The sequence below is a fragment of the Myotis davidii genome, unplaced genomic scaffold (assembly GCF_000327345.1).
Source record: "Myotis davidii unplaced genomic scaffold, ASM32734v1 scaffold168, whole genome shotgun sequence".
In the NCBI taxonomy this organism is placed as follows: Eukaryota; Metazoa; Chordata; class Mammalia; order Chiroptera; family Vespertilionidae; genus Myotis; species Myotis davidii.
This window is the reverse complement of record NW_006383016.1, coordinates 893118-910859: the sequence shown is the minus strand read 5'-3', so window position 1 is coordinate 910859 and position 17742 is coordinate 893118.

Below are 17742 nucleotides of genomic sequence, written 5' to 3'. Positions count from 1 at the left end.
GCCCGCGCCTCCTCTCTCTGGCCCCCGGACCCGGAGCGCGGCCTCCGTGGAACAGCCGGGGGAGGAGCCGGGGTGCGCAGGCTGCGTCCGGAAGGGACCCAAGTCGGCGAGTGGCGAACAAACCGGGCGGAAATTCGTTCTTCCCACACTCTGCCCCCAGGGATGCAGGCGGGGAAAGAGGAGACGGCGGAGGAAGGACAGACCCCGGCAGGGGGAGGGGGAGACGCTCAGTGGCTCCGCGTCTGGTCAGCCCGAGCCCGGGACGCCAAGTGAGAAAAGTAGGGATTAAAAACAGCTGTACCGGGCGGACACAACGGGCTGGGGGCGGGGGGTGGATTACCGGTCGAGCAAACGGGATTTGCAGACAGAGACCATTTTATTTTAGACAAGGACACCAGTCGCTTCTGAGCAGTGGGAGCGCGGCTTGTTTTACTTGTTTTTAAGTCACTTGCTCTTCCAGGTGTCGCCCTGCGGCAGGCAGCCCGCCAGCATTCTGCAGGAGTTTTGGGGAGCAGGAGGTTGTCTGCAAAGCGCTGTCGGCAGGCCACTGTCAGAAGAGGCTAGGGTGCACCCACTCTGACCTGCAGCGTGTTTGGGTTTGGGGCATCGCGCTCCAGGAAGCGGGGGAGAGGCACCGCCCCCGTTAGGGATCTGAACTAAAGGTCCTGCTGTGGGCAAGAGCCTGGAGACATCTCAGAGCTGGTTCTACCACCATGAAAGGGTCTCTGTCAGATTTTGGCGATTTAGTCCCATTAAGTTCCCTCCCTAGGGGAGGCTTTGCACGTGTGCATATATACTACTATTATAACCTTCCCAGGCAGGAATAACCACATTTATACCTTCCCAGGCCCTTGGGTAACGAACTAGCAGCTACCTTGGGGGTGCCTCCTCTGCTGATGCCTGGGCCTGCAGTGATCACGTCCTAGCTCTCAGGCCTGGCTTAGTTGGGGAAGCCTCATCATTTATTATCAGTAGAGAAGGGAGGTTTATCAAAGGCTCCTTTGAGGCAGCCCCTGCTGAGAATAAGAATGGGCAAGGAAGAGCTGTTAATTACTATTTACTCATGCAAATTATCCGGCTAAAAATAAAGGCCCAGCCTCCCCTCCACCCCAAAGTGTTCAGAGAATGTGATTTTAAGGACATGCTGTTGACAGTTAAAGAGACAGATCTCCCCCTCAAGAGGCTGACAATCTAGTGGGAAGGGCAAGGCATGGAAAGGCTCGATGATAATACAAAGCAATCTATGAGAAAGCTGCTGGGATGCAGATAAGTTTTAATAATCCCAGTGTTTGACAATTATTAATTACCTCATTTACCAATTCATAGGTAAGTGAGAGCGACAAGTTCAGAATTTAAGCAAAGATGACATAGATCACTGACAGCGTGGTCAGGGACCTGGGCTCCAGGGTGTTGGGTGTTGCAGAACTGAAGGTAGGCAGTGAAATGCCCCTTCAAGGCACAACGAATGAGCACACCAAGTTTGCTTGGAATTTGCTTTGAGTTCAGCTAGAGGATGAACTTGGAGGACCAAATATCTGTCATTAAGATGAAAGATGGCCCTGACTGGCTTGGTTCAGTGGATAGATAGTCGGCCTGCAGACTGAAAGGTCCCAGGTTCGATACCAGTCAAGGGCATGTACCTTGGTTGCAGGCAAATCCCCAGTAGGAGGTGTGCAGGAAGCAGCTAATTGATGTTTCTCTCTCATCGATGTTTCTAACTCTCTATCCCTCTCCCTTCCTTTCTGTAAAAAATAAATAAACAAAAAAGATGAAAGATGAAGTTCCCCAGGTAGTTTGGTTTTTCATTTCTCATTGTGAGAATCTTCTGAAACCCATGTAGTTTTTGACTCCCATCCTCTTTATGAAGGTACTAGAGGCCTGGTGCATGAAATTTGTGCACTGGAAGGGGGGTCCCCCAGCCTGGCCTGTGCCCTCTCACAGTGTGGGAACCCCGTGATCGATGGCCCCAAAGAGGTAGACCCCATCCACCCATCTGGGGCTCCTCGATAGATTGCCCCAAAGAGGTAGACCGGAGCAGCGGGACTCGCCTCCACGCCCTGCACACAACATCAAACCCCCCTCTCCCCCAACCCATGCACACAGCCTCCTGGTGATCACTCATTAAGGCCTGAGGGCATCATGGCCACGTAGGCTTTTATTAACAGGATGGCTGCCGCAGAGGGTGAGACCCAAGCTCACACAGTGTGACCCAAGCTGTCATGACCTGGGCCTCGGAAGCTGGTGGGAGGACCTTCTTGCTCGCAACAGAGGTTACCCCAGTGTTTCAGAGGAAAGATACGAAGAAGCTGCTGGTTTTCAAAGTGAGTCCTGGGAACTTCCTGGGATGGAACTGTGCAGCATCTGCTTTGAGGCCACGGCCTCAGGGCACACAAAGAGCATTCTGAGCAGGAAAGGGGTTGGAAGCTGAGAGAGGTGTAACATGGAAGAGGGAGAAGCAGAAATGAGACCCTACCCCTTTGCATAAGCCTCTTCTCCTGACTCTTCACAGAAAACTTGTGGAGAGAGTGAGGGCAGCAGGCAGCGTTCCCTCTGAGGGCCACCATCACTCACCCCCCACCCCCCGGGGATGTCTTTTCTTTCTAGATGCTTCGAAGTAAGATTTAAGAAGTATCAGACCCCTGCAGACATTGAGTATCTTTTAATGTTGCGGCTGTCTTTGCTAATATTCTACCAGCAGTCCTCGGTTGCAGGCAGAAGTGACCTACAGATTCATGTCAAGACAATTACTTTTCCATAACATTCCATTTCCTTGAAGTAATCCATCTGCTGCATAGATGCAGTGTGCCGCCTTTCCAATAAGTACAGACAGTTTCTGATAGGTGTTCCTAGCACCCTCAACCCAATTTCAGTAAGACTAAGATTTTGAGATCTATAGGTAAAATGATAACGTGTGTGTGCATATGAAGTTTTTCTGAAAAAGTGTGACTGCTGTCTTTTTAACAAACGCTTCCCTTTTACAGGCATAGAACCTGAGGTCACCTTTACAAATGAATGACATTTAAACACCTCAGAGTACATGCATATGATATTCACATGTGCCCCCAATGGCCTCCACGTCTGTCACGCTACACAGTCAGGTGTTTGATTTATTTTCATCTCCCTCTTCCAGGAGTTAAAGTGGTATTTTGCTTGAACCTGGAAGTAGTTAGAATCCCTGGTAGTGAAGAGCAGCAACTCCAAACTGCGTTGGCTTGGAATCCTTATTGCTGCTGGTGAGCAGGCAAGAGGCCCATAGTGGGGATTTGGCCTGTGCCAAGTCCTGGGATGAGCCGTGGGAAGCCTGTGGTTGATAGACACAGTGCCAGACCTCAGGGCGCGCCCGCTCAGTAGGGAGGCTGACGCCCAAGAAGCAGTCGCAGGTGGTCAGGCTGTGGGTGGAGCTGTGGGAGCCTTGGGGACATGAACTTGGCCTGAGCGCTGGAGGAAGGCTTCGGGGACAGGAAGTACTGAGCGTTACCAGGTGCAGGTGAGCGGGGCTCTCAGGAGGGAGAGCCGGGACATATGCAAGAGAGTGATTTAGGAACCGCCAAACTTCTGTCTGAATCTTTGTTGGTGAGATTTGTTCTTGACATCTGTGCTTTTTGACAGCATCACACAACCTTTGCTCATACAATTACTTCCAAATAAATATTCCCTGGTCCCCTTTGAAGATTTCAGCAAGCAGTTGGCATACTAGTACTTGTACCATAACCTCAAGCGGCATCTCTGCCTACATAAGCTAGGTGCTAGACAAAGAAAATGTTCTCTGTCTAGTTCTTGCCGTCCAGAACCTTGAGACCTGTGACAGTGGTTTGGTGGGACATGTATTCATGCTGTAAAATGTGCTATATGTATTTTGTAGAGATACTGTATATATACTAGTCTACAGCACCACTCTTAGAATAGGGCAGCCTGCGTCCCTATCCTGAACCCTGTGCTGCCCAGGCCGTGTTATGGTACTCCCTGGTTGTGCTCCTCCCCAAAAGACCGGGATTTGGGGCTTCCCAAGGGATGTGCTAACCAAAGCCCACACCCCACTCTTGCTCAGGGTTCCTGGTGAAACCAAAATGTGGGGACCCTGCAATTCCCAACTCAACTGCCTAAGTCTGCGTGGCCCTTTTTCCCATCTGTTCTCCTGGGGGCCAGTCATGTCATGGGTGGATTTACCCCTGGGGCCAAGAGACGGCCAAAGGGCAGCTGTGAAAAAAGGATCTGAAGGTGTGAGCTGGGATTTCCACTGGTAACGCTGGAGTCAGGGCTGAGAGGGGGCATCTCAGGCCAGGGGTCTTCTTTCACCCCAGGCTGCTCGAGTATTGGAGACAGCCCTGCCCATACATAGCATTTTAGGAGGAGAAAGTTAATGGACTTGTATTTAGAAAGAACAGGGGAAAATTACAGGAGTCCAAGGGAAAACATTTTTGAAAATGTTTAATTCCACTTTATTATAACATAGCCTATACCTAATTTTCTATAAAAAGCAACACTTTTTTGTAAAAGCAAGGACGCAGTTGTCTCCATTTAAATGCCTCTTAACTACGTAATGTGTTTATGGATGGATCCAGGCTGGGTCAGGTTCCAGGAGTTAAGGATTAATTACCTTTAAATGTATAATTTGCATAATCACAAGTAGACATCGAGGAAAGAATGCTGTTCGTCAGAGAAGCAAGAGCCTTGTCATCTCACTTTTGGAAGGCTCGCCCTTTCAGTCTCAAGTTCCAGAGGTCAGAACACGAGCAAGTTGGGGCTGGTTCCGTGGCACACGGATGCGGTGTCAGGGTTCTCGGCGTTCTTGCCCGGACATGGAAGCTTCGTGGCTTGCCAGGGATGTGCACTGCCTTCTTCCCAGGCAATCTGGGGTTTCGTTGAACTGCAGCTGGAGAGGCGGGAAGGAGTCCAGGCCAGGTCTTCCGCGGCCCCTGAAGCTGGCCTGAGTTGTCCCAGGCTGGCCCGGTGCAGGGCAGGTTAGAGGGAAGAGAGCTGGCCAAGCCCCCACTGTGGGAGAGGCGGGCCTGCCAAGCCCGCGCGAGCAGCTTCCTGGAGCTCACTCAGGGCAGCCTGCAGACAGCATCTGTTTCCTCACCCCGTGAGCCAACCCCAAACAGGCAGTGTGGACCCTGCCCCAGATGAAGTGGGAGCTGAGAGTCCGCCGTGGTCCTTTGGCTGTTATCAAACAGCTCCCACAACTCTCTCTATCTGAACGGGCTTCATCTTTGCCTGGGTCTGAGAGGCAAGTGTCTTTGCCTTGGGGATTAGGACTGGAAAAGGAAAAGCCCTGCTTTGCAGTCTTTCTGTGGCTGCTCCGTTTCCCCCCTTAAGGAACACAGGCATGCACATTCCCAGCTACGTACCCATCTTATTCAATCGGCATCTCAGGGGACGAAGCTCCGGCACCTGCATCTAGAAACCCCCAGGTGATTTTTATGCACACTTAATTTTAATACCCATAGACAGTATTTCCAAAACGCCTGCTCACCATCATGTTAGAATAACAACAATAATAATGATGGGCACTCACGCAGAGCTGAGTGCCCGGCCGAGGTCCAAGCGCTCTACATAAACTAACTCATTCACTTCCACAGCTACCTGGTGAGAAAGGAACTATTGTTACTCCCACTTTACAGAGGAGGAAACTGAAGAGCTTACTAGAAATACAGGACCCTAGTACCCCCCCCCCTCGCCCCCTCTCCGGAGAGCCTGATACGGGACCTCCAGAATAGGGTCTAGAAATCTTTCTTTAACACCTTCCCAGGTCCTGTTGTCTCAGGTCCTGTCACTGAAGGACAATTCTTAAGGGTTTATTCAGACAGGCAATGTCTCCTTTGCTAGGAGCCCAGGAATAGGAAGTGGAGTGAGGCAGACTGATCCTGGCCGAGAGTTGAATGTTCCTAAGATGGTAATCTGGGAGGATGGTGCCATCCTGGAGAGATGCAATGAGTACCATTTGCTGAAATAGCAATTATCTTCTGAGAAGAAAATAATAAAGAAATAAAAACTTTGTGGGAGAATCAGCCCACATCTATGTGCTTAAATCCATTGGCAAGGTGACTGCTTCTAGCACCTTGGATTTTATGTCCAAGGAAAATCCTTCTCCATGAGTGCGAAGATGCCTGGTTATTTGAAACCAATATGTATAAACAGATGGTGTATCTGCAAGAACTACAGTGAATTGCAGGCATGTCTGGCAAGCTAAAACAGGAAATGCAGTTGTTGACGGAGCATAATGGCTTAGGAAATAAGGCAAATCTGGTCACAGGATCCAGTTTGTCTTTGTGTAACTGACATTTTATAGCAGTAATACAATGACATCTTGCCTTAGAATAGAACTGAGTCAGTAGCCTAAGGAAATCCTTTGGGTATCAAAGTGTCTCTATTTTTCTAAATAAATATTTTAAATTATTTGTCGTCTTTAGGAGCCAGACCTGTAATTGTATTTTATGGTACAACTTCCCACTATCCTTTTATATGGATTTCTTCATGCTGCAGTAATAACATTTATTTATCTGTTTACATCCCCGCCCAGCCGGAAGGACAGCAGCGTGGCTTACCCCGTTTCTGTTGTACTCAGCAGCTGTTGTTGAATTGTCTGAGTTTTTATAGGAAGCTGGAAGAAATTGTTAAAAAAATGTTAACAGTTGTCTTTACGTAGTGAGAACATGAATAATTATTTACACTCTTTTTGGCATTTCCTAAATGATATACAATTATTATGTATTTCTTTGAAATTAATGAAAAACTTTATTCAAAAAAAAATGCTTTCCTATCTACTATCTGGTTTGAACCTCAGCGTAAGTCTCATGAGGCAGTGAGGTGAGGGTTAATCACATTTCCAGTTTGGAGGAGAAGATGCTAAGAACTAGAGAAGTTAGCTACCTTCTAGAATGATCTGTCACTGTAATGATAGAGTGTAGACCAGAATCTAAACAGTTGGCTCCTGACCCCAGGTGTTTATAGTTGGACTTTGCTCGACTCCCTGTTGATACTCATCTATATTCACAACTAATGAGGCCAGTTCAGGGTGATGTGCACAATATTCAACAGCGGGTACAGTAAGAACACGGGCCAATCAGGTTTGGCACTGCCCGGTCAGGACGGAGGAGGCCGTGAACAACTAGCCCACGTGTGCCAGTGCCCAACAGCTGAAAGTGGACTCGCCTGTACTGGAGTAAACTTTTTGAATGATCCTTCAGATGTCTCCTTTTTCCTAATAACCACATTATTAAAGACAATTTGCTCAAGGCGTGGGTCCCATTATCAGGCGCCATGAGATACAACACACAAAGCCTTCCTGGGACCAAGTTTTCCCAAGTTGCAAACTTGTCCGGAACCTGTTTTTCTGGACCGAGGTGCATTGTAGTCCCTCCAGTTTACCAACAGAGCCTTGGTAAGAGGACAAAGATGACCAATCCGGACAAAACATGAGTTTTGCTTTTAATTGCTAGTTAAGAAATTGTCTCCCACTCTCTTCGGTGGGCTGACAGATACATTTGAAAGGGATTTAATTCTTAAAAAATTACTATTTTTCTCACAACTTGATCTGAGTTTATGATTATAATTAATAGTTTGAAAATATTTGTAGGGGGCACCTCTTTTGATGAGTATCAACTTTAAGGATTAGCAACTCATCTTGTAAATTTCTAATGACATTATCAAAACCTGGATGTACATGTGTCAGCCACCCACCCCCACCTTGTCACCTTTCTCCCTGAGCTGAAGATGTCTCCTTAGTCTAATGTCACTGTATACACTGTATAGGGAGGCAATTCCATACCCATGTCGTTGGAAACTATGGCGCTGCCCTGGCAAGAAACAGTCTATCAATCACAGTAATGGAAATAATCTTGGACAGTCCAATAATTGACTATATACAGTGTAAATGCTCTCAAAGTGCTTGCAGATTTCATCAAAAGTCCAAATGTTTTTCACTTAAGACCAGGAACCTGGCAGGAAAGGAAATTAGAGGAAGGAAGCCTCCATCCCCTTTTCAGAGTCTCTGTAATTTTCTATAAAGATTTGCACTTTGATTATGCTTAGCAGCGCCATATGCTGGAGTGGGATTTAAGATCAAAGGTCCTGGCCACAGCACTGGCTCTGGCTATGGGCAGGAGCAGATATGTCTGTTGGAGGAGCGCTAATGGATGTGTAAGGACACTCCTCCAGCTCCCTGTGTGTTCCCATTTAATTTCTAAAATACAATTGATATGTCTCACATGTGAATGCTTTTAGTTTTGTTTTTTTTTGTTGGTGGCTATTGTATGTTGTAGGTTGGAAAAAAGTGGTAATTACCTCTTAAAGATAGTTGGAACTAAAGAATGAACCTCGGGCAGATCTAAAGTCTAAGCCTCCTGAAGGATATCCATGAAATTGCCTTTCATTTCTCCCGGTCTCCTCATTGACACCCAGAAGCACACTGGGTTGTTTAGCACCCTCTCAGGGCAATGGGCACATTAGTAGAGTCTCTGGAACGATGTGCTGTGAGGGAAGCCAGGAGGGTACGAGAGCCCATGAGTGAGCTTCTAGGCCAGGTCAGAACCCTCATTGCTCAGGATAATACCTTCCATAGCTGCCTGTCCCTGTGGTCCTTTGGGAACCTGGGAAGCTGGGGCTGTGTCTGGGAGCACCTTGTTTCATCTCCTGCCTTTGTAAATGGACAAATAATGGGTCCGTGCTGCCTGTCACTACTTGATCCAATTAAGCAGAGACAGGGTTGAATCATATATGAGCGTTTATTCCAATATTGCCTGCAGTATAGGAGAGCAGCAGGTTAGCCCCAAAAATCTGCTCTGCAGCCCTCACAAGCCAGCTGCTTATGTAGAAAAGGGGCAGTTTACAGATATGCAAAAGGACTAGGGGTCTTTAAAGGGCTCAATGATATGCAAGGGCTGAGTTACTTGGGGGAAATTGCCAAACGGAATGCCAAAATTAACCCATAAGCGAGCTGGATATTTGAAAAGGCCTGCAGGTATGCAAAAAGGGCTGGGGCTCTTCAAAGGGCTGGGATTCTGGTTTCTCTAACAAATCTCTGTTAATCTTTCCATGATAATAGGCAGCTCCAAATGGGGAGGAAGGGCTGCATCCCCAGGACAGCTCCAGCCAGAGTAGAAGTGCCTTCTTTAATCAGAATAAAACAATCACGGTTAACAGAACATGATTAATATTTCTTACAATACTACCTGGTTCCCCAACATTCTACTTCTGCCCCCTTTCACCTTCTCTATGGAGATGTGACCATCTCTGTTTCTACATCATTTGCCATGTACATTGAACATGCAGGGTTTAGAATTCAATGACAAAGCAACCTGCTTTTGTATTTCCCAGTATTTTTTAGAATCCACTCCATGGGAAATTCCTTCACCATCACCTGGATGGGAACTCAGGCAGACACCTGAGTTCTCTGGTCACTCTTAACTATTACAGAGGGACCTCCAGTAACTATTACAGATGGACCTCTGATCACCAAACACACTCTGACTTTAGTAATTAAAATGCATGTAATAACCAAAGCATCGCTTTGCAGATAAGCGTCCTTCTAGTCTCCTAAGCAGGTGAGATGCCTGCAGTAGGGGTGAGGTTGTGATCACCTTCTTCTCTCTTTGCCCACTCAGTCTACTCGTCTTACCCTGTCATGCTACCCACAATTTCTGTCCCTCCAGGATGGGGATTTGGGGAGACAGGGTAGTAAGAAACATGGGAAGGTCTTTCCTGATTGATATTGTTGTGGTCAGCCTCCTCCAGACCTGGCAGATGTTTCAAGCTAAGTCTCTTATTCGAGAGTTCTTAAGGGACCCACTGATGAAAGAAAAGACACCTTCATTAAAAGAGACTTCTTGATTCCAGCAGATGACAGGCTCCTGGAGGGGCAGAGCCAAGTGGCAGCCCTTCACAGCCAGAAGCACGGTGGATGCAGTGACTGTGATGGGCAGAGTGCCTGGAGCAGCAAGCGGAATATTTTAGCACAATATCTTTGATGTTGGCCAATGGCTCATGGTGGCCCTAGCACCAAAATAGATGGACAGTCTACTAAGAATTACTTGCTTTATGTAACTGAAAATCCCTAGGTCAAGTGAACAGAAACCTTTGTTCGATGGCTGGTGATAGCTAGCCTGTCACCCAAGCCTCAGATCTGAATCAGTTCAAAGACATGGAAATCCTCAGATCAGATTCTCAAACTGTGTCCAGGGAGTAGCAGCAGCAGCAGCACCTGAGAATTTGTTAGAAATGCAAATTTTCAGGCCCTCCCCGAGCCCTGCGGGGCACAGACACTCTTAGTTTAAGCAAGCACTTATGCTGAATCAATGTATGCTAAGGTTTGAGACCACCAACCTTAGATGAAAGAACCCTACAACATTGCTGTACGTGTCTGCCATAAATCTTCCTTTAAGTCTTCCCCGAAAGATCTGCAGCCATTCACCAGGGTGACTGTGCACGGAGGAAAGGGGACCTGGATCTTTTGGAGATCTATGGACATTGATTCTGAGTCCTTGCTAATCTCGCAAGCCCCAAATTCCTCCTGGACCACCTGAGTGGGGGAGGGGTGTCATTTGTGGAAATCAGATGATAAATGAAATTTGGCTCCTGGCCGTCAATAACTGTGTGTTATTTTCCCATTCTTGAACGGAGTTGTCATAGGTCATCCTTAACAACTAAAAGAACCCCTCTATTGATTCCCTATCCCGTGTAGTGAGCTGTATTATGGTAGACAGGGCCACACAGTAACTCCCTGGAATCTCCTCTTCCTGTGGGAGAACAAACTGAAAGTAATACCATAGTCCTGGTGGAATTGCAGAGATTCTCATTTCCATCTAACGCTTGCAGAATTCAGGGGTTACTCTACCATGTCTGCATTTGATTCATCTGTTTGGCATGTGCAGAAGGAAGACAGTTATTGGAGAATGACTGCAGAGCCTTGTAAAATTATTCAGGTATTGGACCAGATGTAGTTTCTTTAGCGGATAACACAACAGAGCTCCAGGCATTTTGTATGCAGCTATTGATCTGGCAGATGCTTTTTTTTTCTTCTCAATACCAAATTAGGAAAGATCACCAGATGGAGTTTGCTTTCAACTAGAAGGATCGCAAAACACAGTCACTGTCTTAACCTCAGGCCTATGTTGACTCTTCTGCTCTCTGACAAGGGCTTGATCATCTTGATATTCCTCAGAACATCACGCTGATATGTTATGTTATTGACGTGGTGCATAGGAAATGGCCTAGATGCCTAATAAGACATATGTGTGCCAGAGGGTGGGAGAGAAACCCCAAGAAAAATCAAAGGCCAACTACCTAAGTGAAGATTCTAGGGGTCCAGTAGCCTGGAAAAATACTGGAATTTTCTCTTGAAGGCGAAAGGAAATTGGCTGTACTTGGTCCCACCTCCCACTAAGAATGAGCTACAATGTTTTTGACCATCTCTTGGTTTGGGGGGTAACATAGACTCTTTTGAGTGTATTCTTCCTGGCACTGTTTTGAGTAATCCACAAGGCTGTCAGTTTTGTGTGAGGACCAGAACAAAAGAAGGCTCACTAGCAGGATTTCACAGCCTTGGCACTGTTTTCATTCTGGGGACAAATAATTATTCGATGTGGGAGGCTATCCCAAGAGTCTTGTGTAATCAATATTGTAAGCCATATATTAATACTGCTAGGGCTGACCAACAGCCCCTGAATGACAGATGCACAGATTACTCCAACACAGTTTCACTGTGAAAAAGAGGGCTAAGGGACGGCCTGACCAAAGGGACCAGGCAGCCTCTATTGCCTGCCTCCTTAGTCTTTTATTGTAACAGCAGTTTGAGATAAAATTTATCTCTAGATACAATCAGCAGGGTGAGTAATCTTGGGAGGACACATGTTTATATTGTCCTCTAGGCAAGGGCATCCAGGGGTTAAGCATAGGGATTCCAGTAAACACCCAGGGGTCTGCACATGCACAGGCTTGTTTGAAAAGGTCAAGGAATAATTAGGGGCAACACCTTCAACACTCCCCTAAGTCTCCCCTAAGTTGGAATTCCAATAAACCGGGCAGGTAGCCTTCCACACACTTCCCTTTTCTCAGAATGTCCCCCTTACAAACTTTCCAACCAAGTCTCATGTACTCCCCAACATAATACAGGTTGGGCATACACAGCAACAGTCCATCATCCAGAGTAAACAGTGTATGCAAGAGTAGGATTGAGTAGGTCCTGAATACACAAGTAAGTTTCATGAGCAGGTGGCTCCAACTCCCATAACACCTTCACTGGCTGCATTTTAATTCTAGCTCAACCCACACCTATGGTCTTTGGGGATTTGACAGTTGACCAGAGGAAAACATCATTTGGGCCAAGTTCACAGATGGTCCTTTATCACTGGAAGACACCAGGTTGATATGGATTGCTGAAACATTGCAGCCCAAATCAGGAATGTGGTAAGGGAAGTTCTCTCAAGGCTGACCAATGAGTAGTTGTCCACTTTGTCTAGATGGAGAGATGCCAGAGGTAGAGGGATTTATATCAATTCATGGATAGCTAGTGGTTTGACTGGCATACTAGTGACAAGGGAGTTTGAAGAATAGGTTTGCAGATGGACCACTTTGTATGGGCATTGTCCTATGTGATTGCGTCCCATAGGGCACCCACTGATGCAGGTCTCAATAACTGATTGGAAAGGAAGGGACATTCTGTGAATATCAGTCAACCCTCTTCCCAGCCGCCCACAGGCTTTCTCAGTAGGCACACGTAGAGTGAGTCCATTATGGCAAGGATAGAAGCTATGCATAGGACTTAGCAATAGGGATTTCCCCTCACCAGGGCTGATCTGGCAACTGTCATTGCTGAATGCCTAATCTGCTGACAGCAGAGACCAGCCAGCTGTCACTCCCTGATGTGGCATCATGCCCAGGGGCATCAGCCAACCACCTGATAGCAAGTTTATACATTGAACTGGCTCCATTATGGAAAAAAAAAGTCATTGAAATAGTCAGAAACCAAGGTTTAAGACTTCCTCCCAGGAAAGAACCCCAAACCACCGAGATTTTGGTTAAAGGCAAATAGAACATAGAATGGACATGGGAAGAAACTCATTTTCAATTATTGTTCAACTGTTATCATTATCAGTCAACTAGGTTTTGGTACCAGTTATGAAAACAAGAACTTTAGTAGCTGTGCATATTTGCTTCTTTGCTGAGTGTGGTTGGTGGTAAACTTTACAATTTAGCCTTCAGATTCCAGAATATCCAAGGTTCAATGGCAACTAAACGAGAAGAGGAATTATAGTAAATAATATTGTAATAATTATGTATGGTGTCAGGTGAGTACTGGAAATAAAAGGGGGGGGGCCACTTTGTAAAAGTATATGATTATCTAACCACTATGCTGTACACCTGAAACTAATACATAATAATATTGAATGCCCACTGCAATTGAAAGTAGAATTAAAAGATAAAAAGAGAGAGAAGAGGAATGGACATCACCCAGAGATGAACACAAAGGCTGAGACAGCTTCCTCATAGTGGTCCCACTGTGTTCCCCACTTTTGGGGAGAGAGTGGGCCTGCATTCCTCTGTGGGAGGAATATAGTTGCACTCTGTTAGTGGGAGGAGGATGCTGATGGATGGGTACAATGGAATGTATCATTGGATCTGAATGGTGAAAGGGTGGATGTACCCGATTGTTTCTCTTGGCTGTTAGATCCAAATTCATCTTTCTAGATTCTCTCCGTCCCCCTTCCTAAACTCAATCATCCAGTCGATTTCATGGTAGATTCTTCCAATGGGAGGCACAGGTGGTTGGTTCCAATGTGGGAGGAGGAGACGTACCATTTCCTGGCTACAGGCAGCACAGGGACGTGCAGCTGGGCTTGCTACAGGCACCAGCAGGGACTGGGCAGCTTCCCAACCTTTAGGTAAGACCCCTCACCACCCACCTGCTTTGTGTTCCTCAGCGACTTCCAGCAGCTTTTAACTAGCTCCCTACATTGCATTATTCTCTGCTTGAAATATATAGAGTGTTTTTTACTTTCCTGCTTGGACACTGTGTGATACAGAGATCGCTCCATATTCGTGCCAAGTGAGCTTCCTCATTCTCTATTTTTAAAAAAAGAAATGCATCATGTTTATATACTAGACCCGGATAATGGATATCTACGTTGCTCTCAATTGTCTCTTTTTAGTAAGAGCAATAAGGACACTTCCATTTTAGGAAAGTATTGTCAACACATACATTTGGCAACGCTTGTGTCTTCCCTAGTTTGGAATTACACCTACCAAAACTCTTGTGCAAGGATTTAAATGCCGAAATGGGATTAAACTATAGACTCTGGAATCCAGAGCGTGTCCGTCTGCAGCTAGTTATTTATTGCTTACTAGGTTTTCTAAAATATTGCCTTCCCATGTGCTAGTCTTATCTCTTGCAAATGAATGGCAAGCTCCTTAAGGCTTGATATGAGGTCACCTTTTGAATGTGTAAACATGGTGTGTGGGGGGTGGTCAGTGGGACCGCTCCCTCCATGCTTCCTATCATCTGAGTCCATCACCTGCCTGGCGGTCTGGGAAGAGCCTATGTTCCTTCGTGTGCATGGGGCTCGGGCTTTGTCTTGAAGGAGCTGATGACACAGCTCACACTGCCACGTAGGGTAGTGGCTCAGATGGAGGCCCAGTTACTTTTATTATTGGTCTTTTTCCGAGTCCCTTTCATGGAGGCAGTGCTTGTTGAAAAAAAATTTTTTCCTTAATTATAAAATATTTTATTTTATACATTATTTTATTACTATTATATTTTTTCCAATTATAGTTTACATCCAATATTAGTTTGTATTATTTCAGATGCACAGCATAGTGGTTAGACACCCCAATGGTTGCCAGAAGGGAGGGGGCGTTGACAGATTGGGTGAAAAGGGTGAAGGGATTGAGAAGTACAGATTGGCAGTTACACAATAGTCATGGGGATGTAAATTAATGTTGTAATAATAATGATGTATGGTGTCTAACTGCTATGCTGTACACTTGAAACTAACGCAAAATAATTTTGCATGTAAACTGTCATTGAAAATAAATTTTAAAATGAAACAAAATTTGAGCTACTTTAAATGACTTGTGGGCAGTGCTCTTGTTTAGCCTGTGCAGTTAGTCACCTTGGTCCACCTTGGGGCTGGCAAGCTGCCCGGACCAGCACAATGGCCTTGGCCACGCGAGGCTACCTCCATCCCCATCTCAGCCATCTGATATTCTTCTTCCGCTGGACTGAAGAATGAAGGCCTGGCCCGCTCTTTCCTACCACCACCCTACAATTGTTTTCTGATTTTATCTTCTTTAATTAATTAAACAGCACTTTTGCTATCTTCTCATCTTTTAGGCATTCAGACCATTCCGGCATTCGGCTTCCAGCCCCTAGACTTGTTTGAACTTTCTAAAATGGGAAAGGTAGGGTCTTGTTTACAGTTGCCATGCCAACCCCCGGCCAGCCTTTTCCTTAAGAGAATTTTTCTGTGGTGCTCCACACTTTCACGGCAACGTAGGCTGTGACAGGAATCCGTAAGCATTCCCCAGCGTCTCAGCCAGTGGGCAACGAGGCTGCATCCCTGAAGCAAGTATCCATCCGTGTGCCACGAGGGTTCCACTTCTATAATGTTCTACATAATCCCTTTAAGGCACGAAACCCCCCATCCGATCCAAGCTGCGGGGTTATGACAATTCTAAATAAGAGCAAAAAACAAAGCTGCTTTTGGTACTCATGCTGTTATACTGCAACCTCATTGTCAGCCATATTAACAAAATCCATTTCTAATAACCCAGCTAAGGCTGGTAAGACATCAACAGCCAAATCCAGTTAACCCTCAGAAGCATCAATACTAGCCAATCACATTTCCTGTTTGTGGGGCTGAATCCTAGGAGCTATGCATGGGTTATACTTCTAAATACTCAAAAAAAAAATGAGAGGGCATGAAAAGGAATTTTTTTTTGCTTCTCATATTTCAGAAATAATCACGCAACATTATGATAACTTTTACTACAATTAACACACTAGTTTACACTGAACATTTAATACATTAAGCAGCAGTGACCTAAGATAAGTGATGCATTGATTTGCTCATTTTCTAGATAGCCCCAGGCATAGGTTCAGCCCACAGCTGGATCATACACACGCTTTATGGTAATTGCTTTTATTTATTTATTTTTAAATATATTTTTTTATTAATTTCAGAGAGAGAGGGAGAGAGAGATAGAAACATCAATGATGGGAGAGAATCATTGATCGGCTGCCTCCTGCATGCCCCCACTGGTGATGGAGCCTGCAACCCGGGCATGGGCCCTGATGGGGAATCGACCCCTGACGTCCTGGTCCATAGGTCAGCATTCAACCACTGAGCAACACCGGCCAGGCTGGTCATTGCTTTTAAAAGGATGGAAACAGGACGAACATGGGAAGCCCCCATCCTCAATGGCTCCTTGGAGGTCAGTGCTTATGCTCTTCCGTCCCTGGAATTCCACTCGTCAGTTGTGAAGCAGACGCAGGGCTTCGGAGAAGCTCCAGGCTGACATCGTCACCAATTACTTTTCCCTCTTGCTGGTGCATATTCCCTGTGCTCCGGTTCAAAGAAAATGCAGACCTCTTAGGTCTCCATCGGACTGGCAGTCTAAGGACTCCGTCTTCCTCTTTCATCCCGGCCCGGTTAGAGTGGGGGGAATCACAGGCCGTCTCGTTAGCTGTCAGCACTTTCGGAAACAGACTTGCCTCTCTGGGAAAAGCCGGTACAGCAGTCTGGATTTTAATTTATAATTTCATTATGACTAAGAGAGACTTAAAAAAAAGTCACTCAAGAATCACTGCACGCTTCCTCTGGGATTTGGCCAACAGCTGCTGGAGCTCTATGAACTCAGCTTTTTCTAACTATGAAAAGCAGAGGTTGAAATTTTATATTTTCTCAAATCCTCAGCCACTGGATCGAGTAGCTAAAAATGATGAAAAATAAAACAATATGGAGCATGTTTTAGAATTATACATGCACTTCAGCTTTGCTTGCCCCAAATTACAGAGGCTACGAAGAAAGGAGAACATGTCTTTGTAGCCTCTCTAATTAGAAGTACATCCCTTTCGCTGGGGTCTGGAATCCTCGCCTCAGCATTACGTAGGGGAGCAATCTGTTTGTAGTTGCTGGCAGGCTCAGCCACGACCTGAAATGAAATGCAGTTTGTGTCTGGAATGGAAGAAAGGGTTGCCTTTTGAAATCTCTAGTGGTAGTTTGCACAGTTAAAGCCAGCTAGATAAAAATCTATTTTAAGAGTCTCACTGCTCCTGAGTGAAACTAGGTCAAATTTTTCCTCTTAACTCTGAGATAGACAACTCTGTTTCGCATCAATCACCACAAAAGATGGCTGGACTCTCGGTTGCCATTAGAAAACATCCCACTCCATTCAACAATAAGTATTAATGAACACTTCGGAAGCGCCGGGTACTCAGGGAGGAGCTGTGGGTACGGGGCTGAACACAACAGACCAAGGACCCTGTCTTCATGCAGCTCCGGTAGCTTCTCTAAGGACTCAGGAATGAATGGAAACATTAACAAAGCATGGATCTGATGAACAAGGTGCGGTCCTTCACCAGCCGGGAGAAGTCACAAATGTGATAAAAGCGTATGGAAAAAAAGACTCCACAAAGAACTCCTGCCATTGCCTTTCTTCCCGCAGCACCAAGACCCTGAATCCCTCGCTGTGGTGCTGGGGGTGATAAATGGAACTCTCCCTCATATCTGCCCCGCGGAGAGGGTTGTT